The sequence below is a fragment of the Onychomys torridus genome, chromosome 1 (genome assembly GCF_903995425.1).
Source record: "Onychomys torridus chromosome 1, mOncTor1.1, whole genome shotgun sequence".
Lineage (NCBI taxonomy): Eukaryota > Metazoa > Chordata > Mammalia > Rodentia > Cricetidae > Onychomys > Onychomys torridus.
The window spans coordinates 97,796,427-97,813,321 of record NC_050443.1 but is presented as its reverse complement, the minus strand read 5'-3'; positions in this window follow the sequence as shown (position 1 = coordinate 97,813,321).

Genomic DNA, 16,895 nt, shown 5'->3' with positions numbered 1-16,895 from the left:
GATCATAATCCCCTGGGAGGAGAGTTTTTGTTTCTCTGGACAACCTGTGGTTAAAGGGACAGACACCCATAAGACACACTAGGAGAGAGAAAGGAAAACCAGGGCACCCTCCTCCCTTGGCTCAGTGCCAAATGACAAAGATCAAGCCTGCTCATTAGCAGATTATTCTCATTCCCAGAGCTGATAATGAGATCTATAATGCCCGTTCTGAGTGCCCCAGAATGTTGGCATAGCTGGATCTGACCTGAAAACCTGCCAGTTTAATACAACCCAAAGAGGTGATAAGAACTGCTTCAAACTTCTGTCTTTTACTGAGCACCTACTGTGTACCAGCCTCTATTAAATGTCCTGATATTGTCTTACTTGGAAACCACCTTGAAACAATGTCACTGACTGGTATGTTTATATTTTCCAAAATGGTGCATACTTTCTATCACAAGTACAAACTGATAGTGTTTTAAAATAAAATTTTAAATTATTTCTACTATGCATTAAATATAGAGTTAAGTCACATCTGTGAAAAATACAATCTTCCTTCTCTACAATGGGGCTGTCACTTTCATTCTTGAACCCCCATTTTGCTTCAAAACAGAAGACTTGAGGTAGCCACTGCTGAGGAGACTCCTTCACATTAAAATTTAAGTTTAGTTCCAGTTTTTTAAAAACCTTTTTCATATTTTTATATTCTTGGAGAATAGGACATTTTAGGGGCTTATGTGTTGTCCTGGGATCATGGAACAGAACCTGGTTATAAACCTCCGTGGTCCATAGTTACTGATACCTGTCTAGGGATGACTTCCATTGGAATTTCTCGCCCTTGACGGCTCTTTGTCCCTCTTGCTGTGCGACATTCACAGGTATATTCACACTGAGACATTTGCACCCTCCTATGGCCTTTATGGACACTTTATGCATGTGGCATACAGACATAATATATTCAGACAAACATGCATACAGGCAAAGTAAAAATAGATAAAATCTCACTCCCTGCCCCCACAAAAACCTCAAAACATTAGAGATAATCAGAAACAGGGAAAGTCACAGACCAAAAGGAATGAAGGCTTCAGAACTGATGGATGTCATGTGATCTCCTGGATGGGAAGACATTCGGGAGAAACTAGGGAAACAGGAACAAAGTACAGAGTTCACTTAGTAAGGTGCTCTGCCTTTGCCATCCTGGCCATGAACAATGCATGATGGACCACAACAGTGAAATAAGAGGCTGACAGTGGGTGAGGGCTGTAACCGATCTCTTTTTTCCATTTTTGCATATTTCCTCTCAGTCTAAAACTAAAATAAAAATTGTGATTAAAATTATGTTTGTGAAAGTAGGATGAAAGATGGATTGTGTGTGTGTGTGTGTGTGTGTGTGTGTGTGTGTGTGCACGTGTGTGCTCGTGCGTGCATGCATATGTGTGAGTGTGTGTGCATATACGTGTTTGTGTATGGTTTCTGTACTTCCTTACGTGGGCGTGTGTATGTGTGTACATGTGTGTGCAAGCATGTGCAGGCCAGAGGTTGAAGTCTGGTGTCTTCCTCTGTTACTCTCCACTTTATTGTTTGAGAAGGAGTCTCTCACTGAACCTTGATTCAGTGTGGTTGGCTGGCCAATGGACTACAGACTTTTGTCTGTTTCTACTCCCCCAGCCCTGGGTTGACAGGTGCAGGCCACCATGCCTGACTTTTTCTGTAGGTGCTAGGAATCCTAATTCAGGTTCTCATGCTTTCCAGGCAGGTGCTTTATCAATTGAGCCTTTTCCCCAGTCCCAAGAACAAGTTTCTTTTATTTCTGTACTTAAGCCACTAGAAAATCTACAATGGAACATGTTGATAAACTCACCTTCTATGGAGATTTAGGAACAGAGATGTGGGTGGATGACATCTCTTCAGTTCAAAGGCTCTGCTGAGGTGGGGACTAATTCTCCTTAGAAAGCCTCCTGAAGACTGTATCTACATACAGATGGTTTGCCAGAGGAGTGAATATTCTGTAGACAACTGCAGCGTCTCAGGAATGCACTAGGAACTGGGCTGTTACAGATGACCAAGTCATGGCATCTGACCTGGAGAGTGTTCCATTTTGTCTGGAGAGAGATTCAAAAAGAAGTTGGTGGAAGAATTGTTACATGTGATGTGATAGGCAGGAAAGCAGGTTTATGAAAGGATACTGTAGTGGCAGTTGGGAAGGACATGGAGGGCAGTGAGTAAAGAAGAGGCATTCAGACATGATCAGGCACATTCAGGGTGGCATGGCCATAGACTAGGAAAGATATTTATTCTGGCAATGGCGTGAAAGTTGCACAGCAAATGAAGGGTCCAGAGAGAGAAGGGAATTAGGAATTGTTACAAAGGTGAAGTAGAAAGGTTAGTTGGCTACTGCATTCCATTTCTGTCCCACAAATGGTATTTGTAATCAGTTAATAATGAATAATATATTATTTAAGGGGGACGAGAGATGTCCAGTGGTTCAAGACACTAGCTGTTCTTGCAGAGGACCTGGGTTTGGTGCCCAGTACCCACATGGCAGTTGGAATTCCAGTTCCTAGGTATCTGACATCCTCTTCTAGCCTCTGTGGGCAACAGGCATTCACATAGTGCACATACATAAATGTAGGCAAAACATCATCTATGTAAGAAAAAATTCAACAAATCAATCATACATATGTATTAATTAAATTTCATGGTTACAAGTGATAGAAACCTAGTCTACATAGCTCAGAGGAGAAAAGAAGCTATGGTTTGCCAACTCAAGAATGTATTGGTTAGTTACACCATAGGATGATCAAGGTACCTAAGGTGGACTTTAGGATGTGCAGGGCTCAAATATCATCTGGAGTCCTTTGGAGTCTCTTTCCCCCCAATATATCTTGATTGAATTTGCTTTCCATGAGCTTTGACTTTCCTTACATGTCTATTTTCATCTTTTCATCTTCTTTAAGATCCCTACCCCTAAAGAGCTTGGCTACTCAAGTCTGTAATTTGGAAAGACCTGTGAATGAGGTTAAGTGCCACCCACAAGATAAGTCAAGAGAATGAGGGGAAAGAAGGAGGGCAGCTGGAGACAAGGGTGGAGATTCAGACAGAGCACCGATGCTATAGTGGTGATTATATTGTTGACAATAGACTTTTCCAAGAACTTGGTTGCTGGGCAGATAAACCAAGGCATATGGCTCCATTAGTAAAGGATGGATGTATGCCACATTCAGGTACAGGAGATAGGGATGTGAGAGAGCATCCAATTTTCTCTGTCAGGGTTATCATGAAAAAAAATTACTAACTTTGGGGAACTTGCTCTTAAACATTCAACTCCTCGTGTATTTTCTCTAGTCAGGGCTTTCCTGCAGCCCTGAGTTTGAGGTGGCTTGCCGTCTTCTAGCCTCTTTGACTATGACTCATAGCTTTGAATGACTCCTCTGGATTTTAGACTTGATCCTCTCTCTCCTTATGCTGGATTCTGTTTCCTTGGCTGCATAGTTGTCGGGTGGGGACTTCTTACTTAGACTGTGTAGGTAAGATAATAAGTCACAGTTGGATTGAGGCCAGCCCTCAAGATAGCATCTGAAAGGGCGGAGATTTCTCCCAGGGATGATAAGCCACAGGGACCTCATTAAGCAACAAAGCCTAGGGGGTGTACAGGACATGAAGTTTAGATCATTCTCTGGGCTTTGGGGAGTTTCCTCCACTTCTGGCAAGGTGGAACTCCGGCATCTACAAGGCAGCTTAGCTTTCAAGGGGAAGATGGTAAGTTTTAGCAGCATAGAGAATCTACACTTAACCCGTTAGGTGAGTCATCTCTCTGACAAGAGACAGAGCATCAACTCACCTCCAGCTCTGCACCAGTTGCCAATCCTCAGATACTTGTTTCACTTAGAAAGTATCTACATAGTAACAGCAGCTGTCCATTATATGGATACACTTTTTCTAATTGTCTGGGATCTCTTATTGTTCCATTTTAATGCTCACAAAGATCTTGCTGAGCCAGCTGAAGTAATGTTACTATTGCATATGAAGAAGTAGGTTCAGAGAGGCTCTTTGACTGCCCAGAGCCACATCTTATCTTCACACTTGGTTCTTTCTCTTTGTTATCACCTGTGTTCAGCTTGGTTTGTACCCCTGAAAACTCTAAGAATAACAAACCATCTGGGGGGATTTATCTGTTTTATGTGTTTGAGTGTTTTGTCTGTGCACCACATATGTGGCTAGTTCCAGGAAGCCGGAAGAAGGCATTGAATCCCCTGAGAACCTGGAGTTACAGATGATTGTGAGCCACCATGTGGGTGCTAGAAATTGAAACTAGGTCCTCCGAAAGAGCAAGAAATGCTTTTAACCACTGAGCCATTTCTCCAACTCTGATTAGTGAATTTTAAAATTATGATTCCGAGTTCATCAATATGGCAAAATACTTATATACACACGCAGTATTTAAATCCAGTACATTAATCTTATTTTAAATGTTCGAATTGTTCAAAAGCCTTCTCAGTTTTATTTCATGTCCTTTTCATACAATCCTATGGACCTTTGAAAATTTATGTTCTTTCATGAAAAGATGTTCCATATTCATCTTGCACATTTTCCATCCCAGTACTAAAATAAGCCTTTTCTTCAAGAAACACCTTTTTAAAGCAGTGGTGGGAGCTGGGGCAGCCTAGGCTGCCTGCTACACACCACCTTGGTTTCTTGGAGTGAAAAATGGTTTTGGTAATCAGTTCATCAACTATCATTTGCTATAGTGATTTTCTATATAAGAGTGACAGCATGGCATGGCAGCTCATGCCTATTATCCTAGCATTTGTGAGACAGAGGCAGAATTGTATATTCAAGGCCAGCTACATAATAAACCCAGTCTAAATATTGACACCTAGTCTCAAAAACAAACAAACAAACAAACAAAATGAATAAAAAATAGCTAACCATATTTGGCCTTATAGTGTTTAGGAAAGTGACTTTCCCCCCTCCCCTTTTTTAGAGAGAGGGAGCCTCTATGTTCCTGGCTAGCCTGAGACTTATTACATAACCAAGCTAGCCTCGAACTCACAGTGATCTACCTGCCTCTCCCTCCTGAATGCTGGCATTAAAGGCATGTGACCCCATCCATATCCAGCTAGGAAAGTGGTATTTCAGCCTACAGTGTAGAAATGATCCATAGAGCAGGGCAGTGAATCAAGTGTTCTAGCTGGTAGTTATCTGCACTACAGTCTATCTGCCCACCTAGCCATATTTTTCTTATTTAGGATTCATTTGTGCCTCAAATATTTATAAATTGATGTACTAGGAATCAGAGTGTGTGCAGAGTCCTAGAGATACACAGAGACAGATGTAAAAGCTCATGGTGACAGGAACAATGGTGGGGAGAGCTTCCCTTTGTCCCTTCTGGGACTAAATAAATAATGGCACATTATAGTCACATATGAGTTGCATTTTTTACTTGGATAGAGCAGTTAGAGCCAAAGGCTCTGGTACCACAGACTTCCTGCTCTGTCTGGTGAACCTTCTTGGCCTTAGTGACCCATTGCCCAGGAAAGAATGCTCCGAAACACTTTTTTATGTCTTCAGAGACATCCAAGGGAGGAGGGGACTCTGGGATGCTATATTAGTTCATCAAAACACCAAGTCCGCTTCTTTTCCAGGCCTGTGGGCAGTATTCCAGGTGCAGCCAGAAGAAGAAAGAGCTGTTGTTTCCTATGAATGGAAATAAAAAACCAGTATTTAAGTATTTAGGGAAAATCAAAAGCTCTGCATTCCAGGGCACCAGGTGCTGTAGGTTGGATTACCATATTTATTGCGTTAGGTATTACCCTAAATATTGCCGAGAGGGTGGCTGTTGGCTTGACACATTTCTCTTTTATTCAGCTGGATGCTCAGCTCATGGGAAATGGCCAGAGCTTCTACTGGCACCATAATTACACTTAGAGCCACATTATCATGTTTCCTCTCTCCATGGAACATAAGCTAGAAAGGAGGAATTCTGTCTGTTCCGTTTATTATTCTCTCTTTATCCCATTGGTTAATGCACAGTCCTCAAACAATATTTGCTAATTGCTAATTGAAATGACATATTTGTCCCACAGCAACACTGATCTGTGTAGGTTCTTGAGGGACTTTTCTTTTTTCTCTTGCCTGGCTCACATATGGCAAATGTCTATGGTTGTACTATAGCAGTCAGAATAAATCATGCTGTCATGCAAAATGAGTAAGTCCCTGGATGCTCACAATCTATAAAACACAACTTTGTTTCCTGCTCTCCGTACTTTACAGCCCATGTCAGGTGACCTGGATGATGCGGTAACTGCAGTGTGTGTGTGTGTGTGTGTGTGTGTGTGTGTGTGTGTGTGTGTGTGTGTGTTGTAGTCCAGAAATGACATACATCATTCTGAGGTGAGATAGAAAGGCATGAAAAATGATGGGGACATAGGAAGACTCACTCCAGTGTCTGGCTGCAACCTCAGCTGAGATACAAGAATTGCCATACACTTAACATTGCAGACATAGAAGTAGCATTCCACTCATATGTAGATCGTTTTATTGGGAGATTTTTGCTGAATGGTAGAGGTCACAGCCTCCCCATGGCCTGGCAGCTTAGCTCAATAGCTCAGCAACATGGAGCTCCCTCCCTCCAACAGGGCTTCCTGTTCTCTACCTGCCCTTACCTGGAGAATGTCCCTGGGCCTGGAGGACTGAATTTGTCTAAAAGCTTTCTCTAAACTAGATACCCGATTCGTCTTTAGCTTGACCGTTGGCACAGATCTCTGCTGAGAAGGCATGCAAGGAGCTCTACTATAGGACCCCACTGCCATATACGAAGTCTTGTGATAGGAGCCTGCTACTTATTGCAAATCAGGGTTTGTCTCCAGGCTCCCTAATCCTATATATTTTCTATGCTCTGGAAAATGGAGCTGAGTCACCGAAATCTGTCTCTCGGAGGGCTGTCTCCATTCACGCTTGTAGGCAGTGTACACAGCTTTCTGTCACCCCTTCTGTCTCTTTCCCTTCTCAGATTGACGGCCGGCAGGCTGAGAGGGAAAGAGGACCCCCACATGTATTTGGTTAAAATAGCAGTGAACCAAGCTTATGCCCTGAATGTATGAGATTGAGTAAGACTGCATTCTTCTCTTAGACATTGTCTGGGAATCTCAAACAAGACTGTTCACTGTGGCAGTACCCTTCCTTTCTGCATCCCCTGGGTCTAGCCCAGTAGTTCTCAACCTTCCTAATGTTGCAACCCTATAATATAGTTCCTCATGTTGTGGTGACCCCTAGCCATAAAGTTATTTTGCTGCTACATCATAATTGTAATTTGCTACTCTGAATCATAATTCAAATATCTCATGTATGGCTCCCTAAAAGGGTCGCAACCCACAGGTTGAGAACCACTGGGCTAGACCTTTACCTTGTCAGTTGTAGTCCTGCCAAGTACCTCCTTAGAACCACCCAGGAATTTTGTCCAGGTTCCCTGGAACTCCTTAAAGGTAATAGTTTCAGGGACTAGCTATATGGGTAAAGGCATTTGCCACCACCTGACAACCTGAGTTCTATCCCATGCCCACGATAGAAGGAGAAAACTGATTCACTGAAGTTGTCCTCTGACCTCCACATTCATGCCCTAGTACACATGCCCCCAATAAACAAACAAACAAACAAACAAGATAAAGACAATGGCTCCATGTAACCGGAGGCTTTTCTCTGTCTTGCCCATCCTGCAGCCATTTCCAAATAATCACTCAGAAGCTTATATTAATTATAAATGTTTGGCTGATGGCTCAGGCTTATTACTAGCTAGCTCTTACATTTAAATTAACCCACTTCTATTAATCTTTGCATTGCCACATAGCCTGCGGCTTACTGGTTCTCTGATATCTTGTTCCCTGGGCAGCTGGATTGTGACTGCCCTGACTCCACCCTTGTTCATCTTTGTCTTTATTTTGAATGTACCTTCTAACCTTATTCTGCCTGGCTATTGGACAAAACAGCTTTATTTATCAACCAATGAGAGCAACACATATTCACAGTGTACAGAAAGACATCCCACAGCAGCTCCAGACTCACCTAAATGGTGTGTGTGGCTTTTATAAGATGTTGAAATTAGATTCTCTCAACAAGCCCACACCCATGTTCTCGGGAGTGTCTTAATTTCTTCCCAGGTACCTTCTTTTCCCTTAACTTTCATGATTAACATACATATTAAAAAGGCCTTATAGGGCCTGGGAAGATATCTCAGTCAGTGAAGTGTGTGCATTCACGTTACCTTGAAGGGGTTAAACTCATCCACCCTCACAACTGAATTTAGGATTCAGTTCTCTGAGAAAGTCAAAACAGGTGTCTCTCCCAACAAGGGCCATTTATCCACAGTACCCTTGCATTCAAGGATGATGGAGAAAGCAAATACAAGGTCTAAGTCAGCCTCACCATGTCTCAACGGCAAATCCTGTAGCCTCCTTCTGAGTCACCTCCTGACTTGCCCAAGCTTGTGCAAGCATGTCCAAAAATGATAAGACTAAATCTCAGCCAATTAAAAGTATACTAGTGTAACTGCTGCTTACTTAGTCAATTATGTATGAGATGACCTAACTCTCACTCAAACTCCCCTTAGCTGTGCCTGCATGCTCCTTTCAAGGTTGTCAACCTTTTGTACAGGTGAACAACCCCACATTTGCTGGAATATTAATGAACACTCCTTGCTTTTACATACTATTTGAGTCTGGAGTCTCTCTAAGTGTTTCCTTGGACCTTACAACCTGAACAAATAGAGAAGCTGAGTATGGTGGTGTGTACTTACTCCTAACACCACACACACACACACACACACACACACACACACACACACACACACACTCACACACACTCATATACACATACACACAGAATCTTTTAATGCCCTCCAACTTTGCTTCATGCTGGTTCCTTGTGAAATTCTTACCGACATTGAATCCAAGGATTGTAGGAGCCCACAGAAGTTTCCTAGTGAGATCTGAGCTTGCTTTCCCAGCAGAGCTGCACAAGAGGATGATTGGACCACAGGCCTGGTCCCAGGTGTTTGGAAAGGTCTACACTTGGCTGTATCTAGCAAGGGGGAGGCCTTTTGCCTTGCCCCTTGCCATTCTTATAAAAAGCCTTTTGAATAAAATTCTGGACCAGTGGATAAGGATCCAGGCCCTTCTGAGTCTAACCTGTATTTCTGGCTTTTTCTCTCCCCTCTATTCTTCTATCTAAATCTCTTATACCTTTCTCCTCAAGAGTACCCAGGTAAAGGTGGGGGCTGGCCCCCCACAAAAGATACAGTTAATGACTAAGAGAATGTTTCAGGCTGTTGTGAATGACAGCTTGGAGCTGTGTCTCTAGTCCTGCTGTGTACTTCATAGTTCCAGGTAACAGCAGTTCATTAGCTAAAACTCCCTGTATAGCTTTGTGTGGGATAGATAGCCAGGTGATAACTAAGAAAAGTATTTTACCAAAATGGTCTAGGTTCATTAAATTTCTAGAAGTTTTTCATAACAGAATCTAAGAGTACTTTCCTAGAGAGGCAGTATTAAAAAAACTATACTGTGGCTGGGTGGTGGTGGCATCGGCGGTGCATGCCTTCAATCCCAACACTCGGGAGGCAGAGGCATGTGGATCTCTGTGAGTTCAAGGCCAGCATGGTCTACAGAGTGAGATCCAGGTCTGGCACTGAAACTACACAGAGAAACCCTGTCTTAACCTCGCCCCCCCCCCCAAAAAAAAAAGAAAATAGAAAAAAACAAAAAACTATGCTGTGGAGCCAAAGGTGTAGCTCAGTGGTAGAGCACAGCATTAGGACCTATTGGGTCCTTATGAAAAAGGAAAACCCAAAATAAAACAAAACCCAACACCTCAAACTGATCATTTGTAACCTCAGCAACCTTAGTCTCACATATAGTTCATCAGCAATGACTGTAAGTTTTTGGAGTTGGGAACAAAATCCCAGCTGGGGAGCCTAGAGGCTGTGTGGCATACTGGAGCTGTGGTTCAGGGCTTGAGTGCTTGTCTAGGCTTTGAGTTTTACCCCTAAAACTTCAGAGGAACAAAGCTGTGTGGCCTAAGTGAAGACATGCATCTCTCCAGGGATAGATAGCATTACCTCTGAGCTGGGTCCACGGTACCACAAGATGAAGGTGGAGGGAAGAGAGAATGGGAAGAGCACAAAATGCCAGGCACAACCTCCATGTCCAGCATGTTTGCTAGCTTGGAAAATGGAGAGATTCATATTGTATTAGCTGGAGTCTCTTGGGCCAAATTTTCTTGGCAAGCAAAGCATCCGTGTTCTCAGGAGGTCTGGCAATTAAGGTTGCTCAAATTTCTCTGCAGGGGAATGTTCTTTGATATTATTTCACTCTTAGGGATTCTGAATCCACACATGGTTGTTCTCATATGTCCTTGCCACAGATACTCTGCAAGTCTCAATCTAGGAGAGTATCAACCTTGGGTAGCTGAAGAATCCCCAGAGATTTCAGTTACACTTGAGCCTGAGTCCCACCTCAGAATGATCTAGTCACCCATCGTTTCTGTGTGGGGTGTTGTGTGTAGGGTTCTGTGTGGGGTGTTGTGTGTAGGGTTGTGTGTGGGGTGGTGTGTGTAGGGTTCTGTGTGGGGTGTTGTGTGTAGGGTTCTGTGTGGGGTGGTGTGTGTAGGGTTCAGTGTTGGGTGGTGTGTGTAGGGTTCTGTGTGGGGTGGTGTGTGTAGGGTTCTGTGTGGGGTGGTGTGTGGAGGGTGATGGGGTCCAGGAGCCTGCGATGCAGGCAGACACCAGAAGCACTTGCAGCTTTATCCACATCTCTAGCCTCCCTCATGCTTCTGCTCTGTCAGGTGTGGAGGTGAGGGCTGGCTTTCTCTGGTTGTCTCTTTTCTCACTTGAGCTTTTTTTCTTTGCTATTAAGAGTTTCTTAGTTTTACAGAATCTCATTTTTTGGTTTTTGCTTTTGTTTCCTGAGATTTGGAGGTCCTAACCAGAATATCACTATCTATACCCATACCCTCAGTGGTTCCCCATGTTTTTCTCCAGTAGTGTCAGTTTAAAGTCCTACATTAACTTATGATCTATTTTAAGTTGAAATTGTTTTAATTATTTCTTTTATTTTTTGAGATTATAACACAATTACAATACTTCCCTTCCATCCCTTCAAACCCTTCCACATATCCTATATTTCTCTCTTCAAATTTATGGCCTCTGTTTTCAATATTTGTTCATATGTAATATATATGTAATACCTAATATATCATATACTAAATGAAGAAAAAAAGAAATAAAAAGGAAAGGAAACATGACTGGTTCTAGGAATGGTGAATGAGAAAGTTTACTATAGATATGTGGGAGCGCAAAGTAAGAGGCAGGGACATCTAGGAGAGTCCAGGGTGGACAGGACCAGACTGAGCTGTGTCAAGTGAAGAGAGGGGGAGGGGCTGGAGAAGACAGAGAGGTGGACCTGGTGCAGCAGCTAGGAGACCCAAAGGTACAAAGAGAAAGAGTCAGCAGAATGGTTGGATTATACAGGGAAGAGCAACCCAGCATCCTGGCTGGAGAGTTCGGGGTAGAGGGTGGGTATGCCAGCCGGGAGGGCCCTGTAACAGGTAGGGACTGAGGGATGCAGGGAGAACCTGGCTGTCAGGTCCAATTTGGTATGTTAAATAGGTACCTCAGGCTTTGTCTCAGGTTTGAACCTCACACACACATAAATACAGCCTGCTCAGTCTGTGTAATGTTAGGTGTGTGTGTTTTTTCCAGACCTGACAATTTTGTATAGGAAAACCAATTGGTGTGTTCTTCCCCGGAGAAGACTGGTTCTCCCACTCTGCACTCCTCAGTTTCCCCACTCACGTTAGTGTCTGTTGCTGTCTTTGTTCAGCTCATGATCAGGCAGTCAGGCTGGTGAGACTCCTGACATTACCAGCAGGCACAGTCTCACAGTAAATGTTGTGGGGTGTCCAACAGAGAAGACTACTAAGACGAGGGGTCAAGCCAGTAGAAAGTCTTTATTAACCAGTCAGTGACAACACTGGGTGTTTGGGACTCCAGTGTAGCCTGGAGCCTTCTTCAGGGCAAGCTTTTAAGCACAAAAACTTTATCCTGGGTTGACATACTTTAGTCAACAAGAACAGTTAGCCAGAGGCAGAACTACACAAGCCAAAAGCAATGTTAGTACATTTAGAGACTTTCACAGAACTATTCACTTCGATGGATTAGGTCTTTATTTTCATTTTGGCAAGTGATGTTGTTTACGCGCTGAGTTTTATGGCTTGAATGATACTTCTATCATGTAGTCAGTTGTGCTAAGGTCTGGGGGGCCTGTTACACGAACTTCATGATCCTCTGGCTCTTTGAATCTTTCTTTTCCTCTTCCACAATGACCCTTGGGCCTAAGTGGGAGCTGTGTGGTAAAAGTATCCTTGAGATGACTTTTATTTTTTAAAATCAGTTTTCTGTCCTAGATTCAGGAGAAGAGTCAAGATGATGGTGTTCCGACTTCTGCTTCTCTGTCTCCGTAGATGGTTCTTGCACTTAAAAATACCTTTTATCTCCTGCCTTTCCCTCAGTGACTCCTTCCCATGAGCACATAAATACATGGAATTGTTCCTGATTTTTAAAGCTGATGTATCACCCTCTGGATCTCTTCTTGCTTCTATTTCTTTGCATTAAGTTTGAAACAGAAAAGTTGAATGGAGCCTTTTCTTCTAGTTAGTCCTTGATGCTCCGTCCCCACCACTGTTAGCCTTCTGGCCTAGAATTCTCTTGAGACTGTGTTGGCCATAATCATAGAGACTGTCTTTGTGCTAAACTCAATACTTTCTCATCCATCTTCACATCAGCACTATTTGATGCTATTGACCTGTTCTTGCAACTTCCTCTTTCCTGTTAGATTTCTCATGTAGAATGACTGATAGAGATAACTTACAGGAGAAAGCATTTAACTTATGGTTTCAGAGGGTTTGGTCCATGTTTTTTGATCCCATGGTGGCAGATGTGTGATAATAGAAGGTTCTCTAACTCATAACAGAAAGAGAGCAAAGGAAGAGGGAGGTGTCCCTATAACCCCAAATGCATGGCCCTTGTGACATATTCCTTCAGTGAGGTGTTGTGGGGTATTCTGACACTTCTGAGACTGCCAATAAAGTTTACCTTGAATCGGAGGGTGGAGTTAGCTACTAATTGACCAGAATTAGCCATAGACATTTTGGAGGACCAAAGACATATAGAGAGACACAGGAAGTAGTAGTGAGGGGTTTAGAAAAATTCGCAGGCACTTTTGGATTGAGGAAGGAGAGAGAGAGAGAGGAGGTCATTGGATGCTTCTCTGCTGCTTCTCTGCTCAATCAGGTTTTTACCCTGATATCTGACTCCCAAGTTTTATTTAATAATAAAACAATATAAGTAATCGTGCTTCAGTGAGGCATAACTTACCAAAGCCTTCCCACACACTACCATTATCTGTAGATGAAGTGCTCAGTCATGAGCCCATGGGGACATTTCACATTCAAACTGTGACAGTGTACATCATTCCTCTGTAGGTTTTTCTTTGACCTGTCTGACTTTTCCTACTTCTCTTAAATGTTGCCATTTCCTAAGGTTCTCCTTCATTTTGTCGCTTTGACATAACACGTTGTACATGGCTGATCTAGTCATGTTCAGCAATCTAATCTCTTCTTATATACAGAAGTTTGCCAAGGTCTATCTAACTTCCATATTATGTCTGGGATTTAAACCCAGTGAGCATGTTGAAAACTCATCGGAATGATTCTTGGATTTCTTTATTCTCCAGTTGTTAGAATGGTTACTCAAGAAGAGAAGGATTTTTTAAATTATTATTTTATTTTTTCTATTATAATTTAAATGCAGCATTTCCTTTTTCCCTCTTCCAAACCCTCCCATATACCCCTCCCCACAAGAGAAGGAATCTTGCTGCTATTATTTGTTGCTGTGTCTTTAAAGTCTTCAACATTTCCAGGCACATACATGATTAGTAATATTGGTTAAATGAATACACTCTGCTTCCCTCACCAACTTCTTTTGAGCGGGGGTTCTTATTCACAGCTACCAGGATTTCATATCACCTTTGTAGTCTTTAATATGCACACCCTGTTGGTGTCCTAAGTGGTCTGTATTCACCTATTCACCCATCTTTACAGTAAATTCCATCCTCCACATTCTCAATGACATTTTTCAAGCCTCTATAATTTCCCTCATTTATATCCTCATTTCCCCCATGTATGTATGAGGATGATAATATGACCCATCTTAGAAGGCTGTTGTAAGGTCCAGAGAGATTATCCAACCAATTAATGATGTTACATTTTTCTTACTTGGTGACAATGATATCAGATGCATTGTTTTTTTGGTTATAACGTTTGTAGGAGTTGTAACATCCCGTTGCATAGCAGTCTCCTCTGAAGCCGTACGTTTTCCCTAGGGGCTGCTGCAGGGAGACTGGGATCCACAGAGCTGCCTGCAAGTCATGTGGAGTGTTCCACCCTTCATGAGTGTCCCCCACCTGGGGGTGACTTTAGGGGATGCAGCTGCCTTTGGATGTCTGTGCTCCTGTCAGGAGCCCCATGAACTCATTGTTTCACCACGTTGGGCAGTTGTCATGATTTTTGCCTGCCATTGGTTTTCTGTCTGGGGTGAGTAGGTGTTTGCTCATGTCTCCCCAGGAGCAGTATCACACAGCACCTCATAATGTCGATTTCCATAATGTATCATTCCTGGAAACTCACCAATGAAAATGAACTTTTTACCTTTTGCCTTTCCCTGACTCCATCCTGAATATTACAACTATAGGCTCATGGAACTGTGAAGCTGGAGTGTTTCAAAGCATGTTTCCTTTGTTAGTCCTTTTTGATGTGTAGCTGATTTCAAGTTTACCCACTGGGAACCCTTTCACATCAACCTCTGTGTTCTCTGGCCATTTCCCTGCCAGTCTTGGAATTGCCCTCAGTTTGACACAAGAAACTCGGGCTTACCTGGAGTTTTCTGGGAGCTATAATTTGAACACATTGGTCAGAGAGCCTTTTCATGGGGGAATGATGCTTAGAGATCAAATTCTACAATCTGGACAGAGTCATTACCACTAGAAGCCATTGCTGCTTCTAATGGTATTTAACCCTGTATTTAAAGTGTTAAATACAGAATGCAGAGCTAGGAAATAGATCTGTTTTTTAAAACTTTGAGTTCATGCAGATATTTTCTAATCAACACTTTTTTGGTATTTTTCATGCCTGGGGATATTTAGCATTCTGCATGAGCTCACAAGCTATCTATTTCGTCCACTTTCCCCCAATTTACCCTTTCCTCTTTTAAGAATTTATGTAACCCGGCTATTGGCTTTCAGTACATTGTGTAAGTTGCAAACATTTCTTAGCCAGTCTTTCATTCACAATATCTGGCTTCAGCTCACCTGCCTGGGGACTTCTGAGAAGTACTCCTTGTTCACCTAGATGAAAACACATTCGTTTTTGTAATGAAATATATGAATGTCCTCACTAATAGGGTTCTGTAAAGACTATAGTTTTATATCCTATCACATTAGGGTTTCTGATATATGAAATGTGAAAAACAATTGGTTTTCAGATTTTGAAACTATGTATAAGAGATAGTGGGCTTCTATAATTATTTATAAGAAAGAGAAAGAAAAGAAATAAAACTAAGAATATGTATCTGACAGGGGGAGGGAGAGGGGTAGGATGGGGAGGCATGATGTGAAAGACACAAAGAACAAATAAAAAGAAAGTTAAAAAAGAAAATGTGTCTGACGTTCATCCTTTTTTTTGGGGGGGGAAGGGAGGAGAGAGCAAGCAAGAGGATGGACATGAGTCCTGTGGACACCCTGCTGTCTCTGTCTCTCATTTCTCTTCCTGCCCCCTCCCTACAGCAGGGAAGAGGCTGAAATAGAGAGTCCCCCTGCTCACCTTCAACCAGTATCCTTTTTACACTTGTTCAGAACTTGTTTGAAGTCAGAGCTGCTCATTATCCCAGTAGAAGATAGAGGGGAATCACAAATTATACTAGCCTCTTCTCTACCACTCAGCAATTTGGGTAGGTAACATGTGTACAGACAGGTCTATTTCTTCGCTATTTCCCAAAATTGCATATAAGTTTCCCCATCTTCCTTATTTCTTTTGGCTAATTGGGCTGTTAACCAAGTTTGTTTATCTTTTCTTTTAATTTTTTCAAATTTACATTTTATTTTATTATTATTATATTTGTGTTTTAATTTTACACATCAGACATGGGTTCCCCTGTCCTCCCCACTCCCGCCCTCACCCCCACCCTCCCACAGCCCATCCCCCCCATTCCCATCTCCTCCAGGGCCAAGACTCCCCTGGGGATTCATTTAAACCTGGTGGATTAAGTACAGGCAGGTCCAGTCCCCTCCTTCCAGGCTGAGCAAAGTGTCCCTGTGTAAGCCCAAGCCAGCTCATGCACTAAGGACAGGTCCCGGTCCCACAGCCTGGATGCCTCCCAAAGAGTTCAAGCTATTCAATTGTTTCACTTATCCAGAGGGCCTGATCCAGCTGGGGGCTCCACAGCATTTGGTTCATAACTTATGTGCTTCCATTCGTTTGGCTATTTGTCCCTGTGCTTTTTCCAATCTTGGGTCTCAACAATTCACACTCTTATAGTCCTCTCCTCTTTCTCGACAATTGGACACCTGGAGCTCCACCTGAGGCCTGGCTGAGGATCTCTGCATCCACTTCCATCAGTTATTGGATGAGAGTTCCAGCTCCACTGTTAGGATGTTTGGCCATCTGATCACCAGACTAGGTCAGATCAGGCTTTCTCTCAACCATTGCCAGTAGTCTACAGAGGATGTATCATTGTGGATTTCTGGGGACCTCTCCAGCACTCTGCCTATTCCTGTTCTCATGTGGTCTTCATTTATCATGGTCTGTTATAC